Source organism: Colobus angolensis, unplaced genomic scaffold, assembly GCF_000951035.1.
Source record: "Colobus angolensis palliatus isolate OR3802 unplaced genomic scaffold, Cang.pa_1.0 Scaffold12, whole genome shotgun sequence".
Lineage (NCBI taxonomy): Eukaryota > Metazoa > Chordata > Mammalia > Primates > Cercopithecidae > Colobus > Colobus angolensis.
In genome coordinates, this window is record NW_012113141.1 from 12,174,866 (window position 1) to 12,192,253 (window position 17,388).

The following is a 17,388-nucleotide window of genomic DNA, read 5'->3' on the forward strand; positions in this document are numbered from 1 at the left end:
CACCAGAGGTTGGGGTGGGGTGAGTGGCTCCCCAGTATCTGAGGCTGTGGACGCGCCTTGCATCCTAAAGACATTAGCAAAGGGGCAAGCGCCACCAGCAAGGAGCATCTCCCCAGTATCTGAAGCTGTCGGCACACCTTGCATCCCAAAGAGGTTAGCAATGGGGAAATGCCACCAGCAAAGGTGTCTCCCCAGTATCTGAGGCTGTTGGCACATCTTGCACCCCAAAGACATTAGCAACATGGGCTATGTGCACATGGGCCTTGTGAGAGGGGATGTTTGTTTAAAGGCCGAGGAAAGACCAGCGTTTGGAAACTAGAAGTACACAGATGGAAAAAGGGTGGTAGCCATGGGCTGGATGGATGGTGGGGGAACTGAACCACTTTCACAGAAGCCAGAGACCAAGCCCACAGGGACCCTGTGAGCCTTTCCAGGCTTCTGGTTGCCCCAATGATGCTAGTACAAAGCCAGCTGGGCTATCCTGGGAGTGCCCGACATTCCATTCCAGTCTTTCAGTTGGGGCTCTTTCTCTTTCAATTTAAAAAAAAATTACCTACTTTTATAAACATCAACTATTACTGAATTCACTCAGTTTTAGGCCACATGTTTGACACCCACAATATGGAAATGAATCAGACACAGGCCCATGGGCCCCAGCGGGGTTCGAGCTCTATCAGGGGTGGTAGTTCAGAAAGAAAAGCTGGCAGCAGACTGTGACACAGAGGGCAGGAGTGAGGCAGGGTGTGGGGAGCCCAAGCAGGGGCGGCCCATTCTTGGTGGGGTGGAGTCAGGCATGGATTTAGGAAAAGGTGTCTCCCAGACCAAGGGCCTCTCTGACTAGAGGCTGGAATGGGGTGAGCGGCTTCAACACACCCTGCATTCTCAGCACTTGGCTTTTTAAAAAGACTTTCTCATCTATTTCCCCAAGTGATTCTCACAATAACTGTGGTTTCTGATCTTATTCGCCAACACTCGCATCCTCCCCAGCTGTATAAACATTTGGGCAAAGTGACTGGGTATAAGCAATTATTCTGGAAGCCCAGTGCATGGCCCACAGAGGGGCATGTGTGTGCATTTGAATGATGTGTGCCCCCTCACGTGAAAGCTGGGCCCCAAGCAAGCAGCTCAGGGAAGCACCCAGGCTCCTGGAGGACCCATTGCTCAGTAACAGTATCAGTCTCACAAACAAACATCACCCTAAGTGATCCCTCCAGATGCACTCAAAGCAATCTCACAGTAAATAACTGTGTCCAGCCCAACAGGGTGGGGATGGATTTAGCAGGAAAAGGCTGCTCAGAAGAGAGAGGTTTCCTCCCTTAGAGAAGTTTCTGTCATCTCCTGCTAGCTAACCCATTGGCATGAGATGGAAGGGGGGCCGGCCAGGCCTGGAACAGTAGGCTAGGGGATACTGAGGATGGTGCAAGGCTCTGTGAGCCTGGGTCCCGCTCACAAATCCAGGTGTGGAGCTGGGGCTGTTGGGAGCGTCTTGTTACTAATCAGTGCAGATAAAGACTTCAAGCACAGGGAAACCAACGTTCTTTGAGCATTTGCACTAGGCTCTTTGGCACCTGTTCACTGAGTGTGACATGGGTATTATGATTCCTCACTTACCTGAGAGAAAACTGAGGCCCAGAAGAGACTGAGGCTTACAATACCACACAGCTGTAAGGAATCAGAGTTAGTAATTGAACCTGGATGTGTCTGAGCCCCAGGTCAGCTTCTTCTGCACTTGATCATACTGTCATGAATGAGTTCTGTCCAAGGACTTGGATGATGCAAGGGAGGTCCTGTCTGAGGGTGCAAACATTAATTCAGCACTCACTTTGGGGGTCATGCAAGTGCAGGGTCTGCATCTCAGGGAGGGGTCCTCCTTCTGTGAAGTCCCTGGGCCTCTCCTTGCCTCAGCTTGGGAGGCAGCTCTAGGCCTCCCTCTGCCCAGGCTTCCCCTCCATAGGTTCTCCTTCTATCCTTTGGCTGTTGCAGCCTCTTTTCCAGAGACCATGAAAAGGGATTGTGAAAGCGACCATGACACTGAGAACACAAGACAATTCATCTGTATCTTTTTCTACATCAGATGAAGTCCAGTTGACATCCCCGCCCACCTGGGCTCATGAAGAGTTAGTGTCTGTCCCCTTGGAGCTCCTCCCACAATTCTCTGATTCATGGAAGACCCCCATGCTAATGCAATGAAATAAAGCAAATTCAATCCCATTTCCTCCTCTTTATTAATTTATTATTGCATCTGCTAGGACTCTTTCCCATGCTTGCACATTTCTTTCAGAAAAGGCCAAATCTGCTGGTACCCGCCACCTCACTTCCACCCCTATGTCTCCTGATTTCCTGGGTGAAGCGAATATTGAAGGGCCTCCCCTCAGCTCCGTTTCTATGTTTCTACACCAAACTGAGCTTGTTTGAGAAGAAGTGATGGAGCTGTGGTCTTCACGCAGGTGTCCATGACTCCCTCCTCAAGTCACTAAAGACTTCAGCTCCCCAATGGTGGCCAGGGATAACAACTTCCACCTGCTGAGTGCACACCATGTCCTGGCCTTGCACAGATACTGTTCCAGCCTGAAAAGGCTGCACAAAAGCTCAGGCATGGCCACAGAGTGCTTGGTTGGAGGGCCTTCTACTTCCTGACAGCCACCCTGTGTGCAATGTTTGCGTGACATCTCTTGGTACTTCACAGCTTCACAGGACGGGGTGTAGCATCCCGGTGGATGGAAAAAGCAAGTTGCAGAATGATACATAAAATAAGATGCAATCATGTTAAGCACACGTGCAATAGGTCTGTATTTTTTTCTGGATACATATTTATATATGTAAATACTAGGGAAATATCTAGAAGGACACACCCCAATCAATACTTACACTTATCTCCCAGGTGGCCATTGGATGGGAGGGACAGTGGTCAAATACTACTTTAGTCTTATCTATAATATTTTATAAGGAGCAGTTATCTTAATTTTATTTATGCAATTAAAATTAATTTTACAAAGAAAGGAAATGGCAAAAAATGGCATAGGTGCTGTGACAATCTTAGTGACTGCAAGTCTGAGAGTAAAGCCTCTTCCTACCATTTTGTGAGCTGGCTTTGTTACAAAAAACGTGCTGGGGGAATTAAATGCTAGTTGTGATAGATAATTTCTCTGGAAGCCTAAGGTCCCACAGCACAGGGGCTAGAGGAATTTTTTTAAAACATATATTTGTTTTTTACGAGCAAAAGTGACATATATTCACAGTAGATGATTTTCAAGCTATCGAAAAGTTTTTGGTTGTTGTTGTTGTTTTTTGAGACTAAGTCTTGCTCTGTCATCCAGTCTGGAGTTGCAATGGTGCGATCTCTGCTCACCGTAACTTCCACCTCCTGGGTTCAAGAGATTCTCCTGCCTCAGCCTCTCAAGTAGCTGGGAATACAGGTGCACACCACCATGCCTGGCTAATTTTTTGTATTTTTAGTAGAGACTACTATCCTTTGGCTGTTGCAGCCTCTTTTCCAGAGACCATGAAAAGGGATTGTGAAAGCGACCATGACACTGAGAACACAAGACGATTCATCTGTATCTTTTTCTACATCAGGTGACAATCTTAGTGACTTTCACCGTGTTGGCCAGGCTGGCCTTGAACTCCTGACCACGTGATCTGCCTGCCTCGGCCTCCCAAAGTGCTGGAATTACAGGCATGAGCCACCGCGCCCAGCTGAAAAGTTTTAAAAGGAACATGGAAACCTCTTGTAATCCACCCATAGAGTCATAATCACAGTCTACATTTCAGCACAGGGGCTACTGTGGATTTTGACACACCTGGAGTCACACCACACCTCTGCCAGTCACCTGTGCCATATAAAACTTAGTCCTAGAGCTGTGAGTGGGGAAGACAATACTCAGTCATAGGGTGAGAGCTAATTAACTGAGGGTGCTCTGCAGTGAGCACCAGGAGTGCTCAGTAAATACAAGTACTCACTGTGTGCTGGTTGGCAGCGTCGCACCTTCATATATGTTTTTCTATCCAATTGGGATCATACAATATATGTTGTATTTATCCCTTTTATCTGATATTTTAACATGCACACGTTTAATGTGGGCACTCTTGAGTCCTTAGGGACATGAGTTGAGCTGTGCCAAGCCAACTTGCAGAGCCAGTGGTGAGAGCCGTGTCCTGCACCTGCTCTGAAGCCATTCATGGCTCCCTGCTGCTGCCAGAGTAAATCTAATCTACTTGGAGTCTGTCTGGGTTCTTCAGACTCTGGCCCTATGCTGGCTGCCCTGCCTTTTCCCCATCTGCTTAGCCTGCTCCCTTTGCATCCAGATTCCCCTGAGTGAGTCATCCTGACACCTCCCAGCCTCCAGCCCTGTGCCCGGAACTCCACCTTTCTCCCTGTATCCATTCAAACCCAGTCTCTCCATGGGGGCTCTTGTCCTCACTCTTCAGGTACAATAATCCCCTCAATTTCTCACTTCCACACTTTCCAGAACACTGGTGTGACCCAAACACTTTCGACCTCAATCAGTCAGCTTCATTCACTGTTTGGTACTCATTTTTCTCTCCTCAGCTACATTGCATGTCCCTAAAGACTGGGATATTGCAATTTGCCACTTTTCTTTTTTTAATTCTAAAAGTTACCTAGGACGGTGCTGAGCACATAGGAAATACCCAGATATGTGTTGGCTGGTGTTTTTGCACCAGATAATGAGTGACTGGGTGTTTTTTGTCTGTTGCTTTTCCTAGCCTCAGGAATGTCTCCTGGCTGGGTCAGCTGTCAGCTAAGAAACACAGACCTTGTCTCGTGGCATGGATATCTGCAGTTGTTATCTTTCCAGCAGCCATACCTGTGTTTTTTCATAACCTTTTTCTCATTCTCTGTCCACGTGTTTAACAATGAAATGGGGTCAACCCTGGCTTAGGGATTGAGTCTCATTCCCAGTCACAGTGATTGGTTTAGGATGGACAGTGGACCTACGCAGTCCAACAAAATACCACCCTGGAACTTTTGCTAGACAAAAAGGGAGAAATATAAAGGTCTCTCCCTCCTGGTCTTTGTTTTAGAAGATAAGGAATTCTGGAGCTGCCAGCAGCCACCATATGGAGGAATTTTACCTGGGCCTGGGAGCAGAGTCACTACTTGGGAAAACAGTCAAGATATGAAGGGAGTGTTGGATCTCTGACTATTAAATATAATGATACTATTAAGTATCATTAAACATGATCCAAAATGGTTTTGGTTTTATTAAATCAGTTTGGCTTAGCTTTTCTGTCACTTATAACTCAAAGACTCTAGACTTGCCTCAGCCACTAGTTCTAAGACTTCTTCTATCTGAACTCCTTTTCTACAGAAACTGAACATCTTGGAGCAGCCATAACAGACCCCAGAGCCCAAGTCTATCCTCCTGATTCTTACGTCACGAGACCACACGAGGAGCTGCAGATCTGGAGCTGGGACTGAGTATCTCCGGGACAGGGCTGTGCTGCTCTCCTGAGCCTTGGAGAGGACTTTGGGCACCCACACAACCCATCACAGCTGTAGATCTCAGGGAAACAGAGTGGTAGTCATGTTACAAGGGCTTCCATGGGAAGTTGCAAGGGACTTGAAGTGAGCAATGCACACAGCCTGCTTCCCAAGTACCTTCCAAGAAGCCCGAGGAAACCACATTCTTCTTGCTTTTGTGATGACTGTAAAATAGCAGAGGATCTGCTCCTGGGTGTCAGGTGTGCCGAAACTGGGCAGAAAACTCTCAGTGCCAGGAGCAGCCAAGGGCATCTGTCTCAACTCCACAGGGATACCTGTTAAACAGGCAACCCACAAGCATGATGGTCACATACACTGCATGCACCTGTCCCAGTGGACAGTAGTTACCTCAGGGGAACAAATCACAGTGCCCCCACTCCCTAAGCCCTGGGGCCATCAACCATGGCACTTGTTCTTGCCAAGCTTGGACACAGCCTTTGTCTCTTTCTCAAGGCAGCTCTGGACAGCCACAACCAAAGTTTGAGAGTTTGAAAGTGAGGTTAAACATTTTTATCAGCTATAGGAAAGGAATTCTGATGTGAAACACTGCAATACCTAATATAGTCACTCAATAAACTCGAGCTTCTAATATCTGAACTGGAGAGGCAGTTAAACCAGGAGGCATTTAGTGTGACCACCATGTTTCGTAGGTTATGGAACTGAGGCCCAGAGAGGGAAAGTGATCAGCCAAACGTTACTCAGAGTATTCATGGCAGATCTGAGTCTGCAACTTGGGTCTCCTGACTCCCAGTAGAGTGTTCTTTCTACTTCCCTTCAGCTTCTCAAACCTCACCCCTAGCTCTGGTCCACAGCTGAACATATTCTTCCCATGGATCCAGGAGTTCTTGAGTCATCACAGACCACAAGCACTATGGGAGAATGCACCATGTTGGTGGAGGCAGCCACACTCTCTTAATACGAAGGACAAGATGCATTAGTCAGTAATGGCCACGACAGTGCTATGTAACAAACCATCCTGGAACTCAGGGGCTTACAACAGCAAGGATATAACCTCATGTTCATGGGTCTACAGACGAACAGAGAATTGGGTGACCCAGGCTGGATTTGGCTGGACAGGCCTCCTTTGGAATGCTGGTTAGCTAAGCTTGGCTCCAGGCTGAGGGTTGGAATGCAAGTGGCTCAAGTGCTCAATCTGTAACTCAGGCTAGAACCTAGAAGACTCTTATTGCAAATCAAGGAAGCACACAATAATGAGTGGAAATGTGAAGCCTTTTGTGGCCTTGGCTCAGAACTAGCATGTTATCACTTCTACCTACACTCTGTTGGTCAAAGAAAGTCATCTCAGTGATAATGGATCAGAAGAATAGACTCCATCTCTAGTAGGAACTGCAGAAGTCTCATGACAAAGAGCATGGATATGTGTTCTCATACAGAGAAGCGAGGAAGACTTGAGAGCAAGCATCTAATCTACCATGTGAAGTTTCAATCTCCCCACATTGTCCCATCTCCATTCTTGAGTCAATGTGCTGCCATCATCCTACATCTTTGCCTCCACCTCCCTTCATCAGAGATGCACAAAGCTGCTTCTTGTAAGTGAGTCTCAGTTAAACTCCTGCACATGGCATTTAATGCTCCTTCTAGAACAGAACCAATGAAAGGGCTCCTCTCTGCTTTAAGTTTTTCTTAACTCCAGCCCATCATGGCTAAAGAGCCAGATGAATCTTTCTGAGGTCTAGATTTTTATCCGTCCATACCAGTGCGAAAGCCTTTAATGGCTTCCACTACCCACGATATTGAGCTTTAATGCCCCAGCCTGGCATTCTAATCCTAAAGCATTACACTGCTCTGTCCTACTATTACCTACTGTTAGGTACTGACTGTCCTGGCCTAACTGGACTGAGTGTCCTGCATTTTTTGTCTCTGTGACCCACCCCATAATATGTCATGCCTTTCTCCCCAGCCCCTTTCACTGGCTGAGCTCCATATATTGTGTAACAGTGGGGTTCAACCGGAGAAACAAAATCAGTAGGAGAGACATATTAAAACATTTATTGCAAAGAAATGGCTAATCCAATTCTGGAGGTTGGCTAGACAAGTCTAAAATCTGTAGGAGAGGCTATCCAGGAATTCTGTCTCTGGACTACAGTCCCAGACCGCGCCTGGTGTCTCCAGGCACAGGCTGAGGCTGTAGTCCAGAGACAGAATTTCTTCTTCTGGGAAGCCTTAGCTCTCTTCTTAAGGTCTTTAAACTGGTTGAATCAGGCCCACCCAGACTGCCTAGCATAATCTCCTTTACTTAAAGTCAACTGACTATGGACTTCAATCACATCTACGAAGCCTTTCACAGCAGCACCTAGATTAGTATTTGAATGAATAACTGGGGACAGTAACCTAGCCAAGCTGACACATAAAACTGACCATCACATAAAACAGTCTACTTCTTGTCAACTTGGAATCTAAATACTTATCCTGAACCCATGCTTAATCTCCCAATAAAGATAATAACAAAGTCATACTCCCATCCAACATAACACAACTGTCCTGCATACAACTGAAAATGTGCTAACCCTTCTGTAGACAAGAATGTGATATACTTGGGTGATGCCGACTCTTCTCTCGTGATATCCTATAACTTAAATACTATGACATAAACCTAACTACTATCAATATATATGTGCGATGATAAGAGGATAAGAGAGAAGAAAACAAAATCATTTAATTAATACATGTATATACATGTATATACAAAGACATATTCATAACAAAATAAGGAAGAAATACTCATAATTATAGTCCCCATTTCTACAACTGGTTACATGATCTTAGCTACTATTTATAACTTATCCCGTCACCCATTTCCTTTGTCCTCAGCAAGCGCCCCAGCTGGTCATGGTTCTTTGCCTCGTGAAGTGACCCAAATATTTATTCCTGAAGGATCTGGGCTGTTGGCAGTCCTGCCTGAATTGAGTGTTATAGTTTTCCATTGACCTTGATTATAGGACATGGTAATACTAAGAGATGTCCCAAGGGGTTTCCTGTGTTCCAGCCATACTCTTCCCAACCCCCATTGTGTGGTAGCAACCCAGTTTCCCCTTGGCAGTCAGGGCCCATCACCTAGCCAGCCCTGTAACTCCCTTTCTGCCTATTGATTCAGAGGCATGAGGAGCCCAAGGTGGCTGGGAGACCATCTTAACTTCCAGTTCAATGGAATCATTGTTATGTCTCCTGATGGAAGCATTTCTCCCTCTGGAACTGAGACTTCTAGGTCAACAGAGTATAAAGGGGCAGAGATAGAAAGAAAAACTATGCTAGAGAATCACTAAGGATCAAGGAGAATCTCTTAGAGGATCCGGAGATCAAGGAGTTGGGGTAGCACCCCTCACTCCCACTATAGTCCCATTTCCTAGTACTACCATTTCCACTCCTTGATCCCTGGACCCATGAATCTCAGCAATGGAAGAAACAGCACAATGTATTGGATGCTAATTTAGAGTAACTTTGCCATTACTTTTAATTGCAAAAACCTCAATTACTTTTTGGCAATAACCGCAATTACTTTTGCACCAACCTATTTTTAAGCCAGCTGCTTCAAAATGGCAGGAACATGGCAAGACCAGTGAATTCTGCAAGTGAGGGCTCATGTCTGTACTTCACTCACAGTGAGGTGAGTTCCTTGACCAGAAGCAACTGTGTGGAATACCATGATAAAGGATAAGGTTGTCTTTAAGTCCACGCGTGGTAGTTTTGGCAGAAGCATTGAGTGCAGGGAAAGCAAGTATATATCCAAAGTAATTGACCATCAAGGATTTCAGTCTCACCCATCACAGCCCGGGTCACGTTTCTTCTCCTCCATAGAGACTTTAGTAACCTCTCAGACCAATCCAATGCTCATTCATTTGACCAACATTTATTGAGTGCTTTTGTGTGCTGGACACCCTGCTAGATGCTGGGGGAAAAAACATGATCTCTGCTTTGAAAGAATTTAGGAAATTGTGAAATTGAACGAGTTGCTTTTCTGTGTCCTTGCAACCCAAGAGCCATTGGTTTGACCTCAGGACTGGGCAGTTTTCTGTGCCCTGGCAGACTGTGTGTGTCCTGAAGACAAGTTGGGGATGAGAATGCTACACATTGCATAACACTCAGGACATGGGATGTGCTGGAGAATCACTGGAAAGGCCTGGAAAACACGCAACGAATAGTTTCACAGAAGCCACTTCTTGGGATGTGGCCAGTGGGGAGTCTGCCCTCTCTAGGGAGGTAGCAAATGTAAGTGGTGCTGTGGGCAAGGCCCTTCCTACTGCCTGCCTGTTGGGTTAGGCTGCACTGGCACTCAGCTCATCAGTCCTTCCACTCAGGCAAAATCCATCTCATCTTGTTTAGGACCACATTCTTTCCAGCCAATGCACACAATCAGAGACAGTCTCAAAGAGGGCAGAGAAAGCCACGTGACCCCACAGGCCACCTACAAACCATACCCTCCTGTCCTGGCTCCTGGAGAAAGTCTTCCCAAAGCCAGTGTTGGTTCCTGCTCCCCCTACCATGCCACCTTTCCTGCCTCTGAGCAGCCACCATACTTTATTGATTAATATTGGCACTATCCATTGAGCATTGCATAGCTATTATATGCCAGGTACTACAAATTTGTCATCTTCTCAAATTCTCATAACAACCAAATATGTAGGTAGTCATCTTAAGCTTCATTTATATTTGATTTCCATTCACCTTTACTCCCTGCCTTTTGTCTCAGAAGTGTAGCAAGCCCAGCTAACATCTGGCACTGCAGGGGAGGAGAAGGAACATTGGGTTGAGAGCTGGATCTAGGCAGGGTGAGCTTGGGCAAGCATTTTCTCCTTTTTGGGTCCTAGATTTTCAGACTGTGAAATAAGATAACATTTGGGCTGAATGATGCCTGAGTCATTTCCCAGGTAAGTTATAAATTTTTAGGTACAGCATAAAAGCCAAAGACCTGACGCTGTGCCCAGCAAAGATTAACACAACCAAAACTTCTGCATTCTACAGAAAACACTGGTTTCTTTACCAGCCTGCTTTTGAAACAATGTTGTTTCTTTGGAAGCTTCCCACTTACTCCTGTCTATGCAAACCTATCTTGTGGATGTGTGTACCACAAAACTGACATAATAACCAAGTGGCAGACCACAGTATTGGTCCAATTTTTTGCCCTTCCTTATGTCCACAAGTGGGGCAGGCTTCCTTGTCTCTTTGGGTTCAGCCATGGGACTTGCTTTGGGCAGTGGGCAGAAGTGATGGTGTCACCAGAGACTGTGCACTTTTCTGCTTGCATTCTTGCCCCTCTGCCATCACAATGAGACAAATAAACCCAGGCTCATCCACTGGTCCGAGGAGGAGGATGAGGATCGTATGACACAGAGCTACTCCTAGCCAATCCAGCCTGGACCAGCATCCCAGCCAACCTGCAGACGCATGAACTAAATCAGTGCTTTGTCATGGCTGAGAATTTCTGATGGTTTGTTATTCAGTCTTTTTGTGGCAGTAGCTCACTGATATGGACACCTAGAAAGGTATTTATAATCCAGCCCCTCACATCCAGATAAGCTTTAGTGTTGATCTTGGCAACATTTCCCCTACATCACCAATCCAACATGTAATTCTGTCTGTTGGCTGCACTTTGCATGCCTGCAAGGGTGAGGAGCTCACTGTTTCCTGAGACAGCTGCACATTTGGAAATATAACTGCTGAACTTCTTTATAAGAAGTCAACTCTCTCTTAACTTCTGCTTGTTGGCCCCCAGGGCCAACAAGAATACTCCTCTTTTCTTCCTGACAGCTGTTCAGAGGTGTGGAAAGTGCTCTCACATTCTCCAATGTCTTTTCTGTTAGTGCTAAACATCCTCTTGTTGCTGGCTATCTCTCACCCCTGTTAAAAAGCTCAGCTCTGGGTCATTCCTGCAGCTCCACCAAACTGGGTCGGCTCCATCTTTCTCCTGCTTCACATGCCCAGAGAAAAACAGAATAGCACAGGTGCATCCATCAGAGTAGAACAGCAAAGGGCTGTTCCTGCCCTCTCCCTGGACTCTGCTGATGTCCCGTGCAGTGAGAGCTCTTTGGACTACCACAGAACATCAATCACATTGATCCTAAGCTGGCCCCAAACAAACCGAAGGCATTCTCACACATGCTGTCACTACACTAGGCCTCTGCAATCCTGAAATTTCAGATTCCCAAGTGGCCGAGGCATTTGGAAGAAAGAAAAGTCTACACCTTCTAACCACTCTTATCTGCCACTGTTCCTAGGAGTGGGAAACAGTTGGAAACCATCTCCAAAGCAGGCAGCAGGGATTGAGCCATTTATGTAGGAGCCCTCCAGTCCCTGGGAAGTGGAAGCCAGGCTGGGCCCTCTCAGGTCAGTTGTATACCACTTGTCTCAGAGCCTCTCGCCCCTGAACTGGTGGAGAAGGATCCTTTTAGGACCTGCTGGAGCTTCAGAGTTAAGCTGCAATGAACTCAAACCAGTTTCAGGGAGTTTTCTCAGTTTAATTCCTGACATTCAGGGCCTTGTCACCAATTACTTGTCCACTTGGCTGGAGCATGGCAGCACTGTAAATGTGTGCAGACCCTGGGTGCCTGGAGGCCCACGGATCACAAGGCACAGGCCATTTGGCCCACAAGCCAAGTGGAGCCTTGTTTACAGAAGTGCCTGTGGGCGAGTGGGCATCCCGTGTCCCAGTGGCCTAGAACCAGGAACCTCGTGACTGCCTGGCCAAAGAGGCCCTCTTGCCTTAGCAACAGCTTAGCTAACTTCATGCCTTTTCCATAGCGGTTGTTTAATTATTCATTACCCAACTTGGTCAGGGAGTGGGTAGCTTTTTCTGCACCCAGGCTATATCTGTGAAGTCCCAGAATCCAGGGCTGGAAAGGAAGTGAAAGATAATCTTGTCTAATTCAGGCTGGATTTTTTTCTGCAAACTGTCTCTCTTACATTCCTCCTATCAAATGAAGCTCATGACTTGCCCCATTTCATGATGTGAAATTTCCTTCCTATGGCTTCTACCCACTGTTCCCATATCTGCCTCCTGCAACCCATAAACCAAATCCCAATCCTGTAAAAAACCCATTGGTGAAAACATTACCCACTCTTCTATACCTGTCTTCTCTAAGTCAAATAGCTCCAGTCCTTTCAACTGTCTGCACTGTCCTCTGTGGCAGGGTTTCTGGCACACCATACCCAGGACTCTCCTCTGTGAATGTTTCAGGAGAAAATAGCGTCACCCAAATGCACCATGGAGGCTGGTGTGGCAGGTAGATCATCAGACAGGGAGTGGGACAAGGCAGCTTTGGTGCCCACAATCTTTCTTATGCCATTCGTCTCTTAAGCCTGTCCCTCCACCTGGAAAATGAATAGTCCACTTACTGTCAATGATATAATTCAAGTGAGATGACCAGCATGGGGTGAGTCTCAGCACACACCAGCGACTTTGCTGACATCAGGATCCTATGACTACCATTGAGCAAGAAAGACCATCCTTTTGTGAACAGTGCTAGGAATAAGGGCTGGCCAATCTTGCAGACCTGCTCTTCCTAAGAGTCACAGCCCAATAGAGGGGGCCAAGACCAAGAGGAGGGCTCTTTACCCGGTGCATTAGTCAGAGCACTTCAGAAAAAGAGAAGCAATAGCATGTGTGGGTATATAGAACCAGATTTATTTTAGGGAATTGGCTAATGTGATTCTGAGTCCAAAATCTGGTCAGGGAGGTCAGTAGGCAGGAGACTCGGGGAAGTTTGGCAGTTTGAGTCCACAGGCAATCAGCTGGGGAGGAAGGTGGAGGCAATGTTGTAGGTGAGGAACAAAGGCCTCTGCTGGTATAGTTCTCCTTGGCTCGGGGGAGATCAGTCTTCCGTTCTACCCAGGCCTTCAACTGATTAGATGAGGCCCACCCACACTGTGGAGGGTGGTCTGTTTTACTCAAAGTCCACCAGTTTAAATGTAAATGTCATCCAAAACACCCTCACAGAGCATCCAGAATAATATGTGACCACATATCTGGATCCAACTAAGTTGACACATTAACCATCACACCCAGGAAGCCCCTCATCCAGTGTCAGAGCACACAGTATGCAGGAGGGACTTGGGATGTTCTTGCCAAGAACAACAATAAAAATGCCACCAAAAGCCTTTCTCAAACCACAGTCGGTTTCTCACGTTTACATTATCTAAAGACAACACCTGATGTTCCCCTCACCATTGACTACAATAAAAATGGTTACAAAGTATAGCGCTGCCATTCAGTCATTAAAACTGATGCGATGTTGTATATGAATACTTAGCCAGGTGGGAAGATGTTTATATATGTATATATATGTATATGTATATTGAAGCATCACAAGATATATGTGTAATTGATAGCCATGTGTAATAAAGGTATCGATTATATTCACCAAGATGTTAGCAGCATTTCTCTCTAGATATGTAAATGATGGGTTTCTTCCTTTTTTTCTCTTGCATGTATTATGCAATATCTCCATTAATATCCTGCACTACTTGCCAAAGAACACAATAAATACAAGTTTTTCAAGTAAACCAAATGATTTTAATGTAGTCATTTCTGTCACCTAACAATGCAGAAAACTCCAATATATTTACATAGCATTTGTCTTAGTTATGTTCCAGCTAAATTTAACTGAACTTTTACATGCCACAGGGTTTTGTTGTTGATGTTGCTATTTTGGTTAAAAAATGTTTTCAATGTTTTTGATCAGATGTAACAAAGCACTTCATAAGGGCTATTAAGTACTGTGCACATATCAGTTATTTCTAGAAGACATTCTATCCTTAGACAGTGGCTGTCTTGTTCCACTCCTGCTGGTACAACAAAACACCTTAGACTGAGTAATTTACAAAGAACGGAAATGTACTGCTCACATTCTAGAGGCTGGGAAGTCCAGAATCAAGGCACTAGCACATTTAGTGTCTAGTGAAGGCTGCTCTCTGCTTCCAAAAGGGTGTCTTGTGGCTGCACCCTCTGAAGAGTATGCAGCTGTGTTCTCACACAGTGGAAGGGATGGAAGGACCAAGGGACAGATAGCTCCCTAGACCTCTTTTATAAGGTCATTAATCCCATTCATGAGGGAATCTGTCCTCATGACTTAATCATCTCCTAAAGGCCCCACCTCTTAATACCACCACATTGGTGATCAAGTTTCAACGTATGAATTTAGAGGTAACACATTCAGACCACAGCACTGGCCATAGTTAATTCCTTCACAGTCATTTTTACGAATAATCATCCCGCATTTATTTTCTGCTCTTTGCTGTCATTTCTGGTGAATCTTCAGGGCTCTTATCTTCAATATTTTTCACAACAACTGTGTGTCCATGGGAAGAAACATCTCACCTCTTATCTGGAGTCACATGCATGGGCTTTATGACTGCTGTTTCTCACCCTCTGGTCAATAAGGCCTCACTGTGTATGGGTTTCTCAACCTTGGCGTTGCTGACATATTGGGTTGAAGAATTATTGTGAGGCCGTCCTGTGCACTGTAGGATGTTCAGCAGCATCTCTGGCCTCTACCCACAAGACTCCAGTAGCAAACTTCAAGTTGTGACATCTAAAAATGTCTCTAGACATTGACAAATGTCCCCTGGCGGGGGCCAAAATCACCCCTGGTTGAGAACCACTGCTGTATATTATTAATGATCCACATACCCTAGAGCAACAGGGGAGGAAAGAATGATCAGATAAGCATCCGGAAGGACACAGAAAGGCCTTTGCACATGTAGCACCCCCACTCCTCCCTATGCCCATCTGATTGGATCTGACTGACCTGTGCTCTCTGGAGTCCAGCTTGAAGCTCTTTTAGACAGACCCACATTGTAACCAGGGCCACCTAGGCCACCTGCCTGCTAGCAGCATTAGTCTGAGGCCATATCAGCACAGAAGCCAGTGGAGAGAGGGTGCTGGAAAGAAGAAACCATGAACACGTGAGGAAGTGGGAAGATGCAGACACATTTACAGGGCATTCAAACAGCCAAAGGAAACTCAAAGTAGACAAGAAGGCCATGGGGACAGGGATGCCTCTCTTGCTGGGCCTAGATCTCAGAGGGTCTGGTCCCCTAAGTTAGCCAGATCACAGGTCCTCCTTCCTCCTGTTCTCCAAGAGCTGGGCCTGCTGGCAGAGATGCCATTTTAACCATACAGGGATTGGGGTGAAAGGAAAGAAAAATGCCATTCCAGATCTCCTTCACACCTGCCTTTGTAACTTTTGTGCTGTTTTCAATTTGGGCATGAAAAAAGAAAAACACCCTGATCAGAGCCTAGGGAGCAGATGAAGGGGGTCATGCTTGACATGTAATCAGTACGGCTTCATGGCTCTGAGAGGTACCCTTGATCTGGCCTCCAGCTTCTCTTGGCTCCTTCAGAGCCTGGGAGCAGTCCATCCCACATACAATGTCAGAATACAACCCCCTCAGCTTGGAGCTCAATCACCTTCAATGGCTCCCTGCTTTCTGCAAGATAAATCTCAACTGCACGGCATGGTCTTCGTGTGAGATTCCTGCAGCTGCTGTAATGAAGGACCACCAGCAGGGTGGCTTAAAACAACAGAAGTGTATTCTCATACACTTCTGGGGGCCATAAGTCTAAAATCAAGGTGTTAGCAGGGCTGGCTCCTTCTGGAGGCTCTGTGATAGAGGGCTCAAGGCCTTTCTCTTGGCTTCTTGGGGTGCTGGCCATCCTTGGCATCCTTAGCTTGCAACTGCATCACCTGACCTCTGTCTCCATCTTCATATGACCTTCTCTCCATTGTTTTGTCTTTTCTCCTCTTTTTCTTAAGAGGACATTGGATTGTCATTGCACTTGGAGCCCATCTGCATAATCCAGGATGATCTCATCCTTACCTTAGTTATATCTACAAAAACCTTTATTCCAGATAAGGTCACATTCACAGAGTCTAGCTGGGCATATTTTTGGGGGGTCGGGGGGCACTATTCAACTCATCACAGTCTTCAAGGGTCTCCAAAGGAGGCTTCATTCATTTGTTCACTCACTGATTGATTGATTCAGTTGATGACCTATGCTTGGTACATCCCCTTCTGAGCCAAACTCCTGTCTGCTTTTCATGGGTCCTGTTCCATTTCCCTTTTCCCCTATTCTCCACCCCTTCTCAAGGCCCAGCTATATTCCCATCCTCTCCAGGAAATCTTCCTTGACTTTTAGCCCACACTGATCCACCCTTCAGCAACATAACTCCATTCAGATCCCTGTCTGGCTTACTGCAATCTGACGACTGACTGGGGCTGTCTTTGCAGGGCCTCCTGCAAGTCACTCACCAGATGTGTATTGACCTCAGCTTAGCTGGAATCAGAAATAGATCCACTCTGAAGCACAAACTGTGCCTTCCTGGGTATGTTTGGAGGGATAAGGGACAGAGTGGGGAAGAAGGTCCCTGCCACCAGTAACTTTCAAAGCATAGGCACTGTGAGTCTCTCTTTTCTCCCCACCACCCTACAATTCCCACTTCACTTATGAGGAAGCGGGATCTGCAGTTCCTCAGCTTGTTCAAATTCACGAAACGAGTCAGCAGCAGCCCTAGGACTGGAGACATGTTTACATGTAATCCCATCACCAGACCTCAGAGAGGATGACTGGGACAGAAGTCCTGCACACTGAATTCAGTTGTTGGCACTTGTCACACTGTTTCGTTTGCAAGCACTCCTCCTTCCACATAGATTTCCTTCCATCTCCTGAGTCTGCTGTCACTGTTTTTTGGCAAAGGCCCCCAGTCAAATGCCAGTGACTAGAGAAGCAGCCCCCAGGTAGCCTTGAGTGGTCATGGCAGTGTGGCTCATGGGCAGGGCTTCAGATGGGACAGGCTCCTCCCACTTACCAGCGGAGGGACCTCCCACCCCCAGAGGCTGCACAGAGGCCATAGGAAGACCTTCCCACTCCT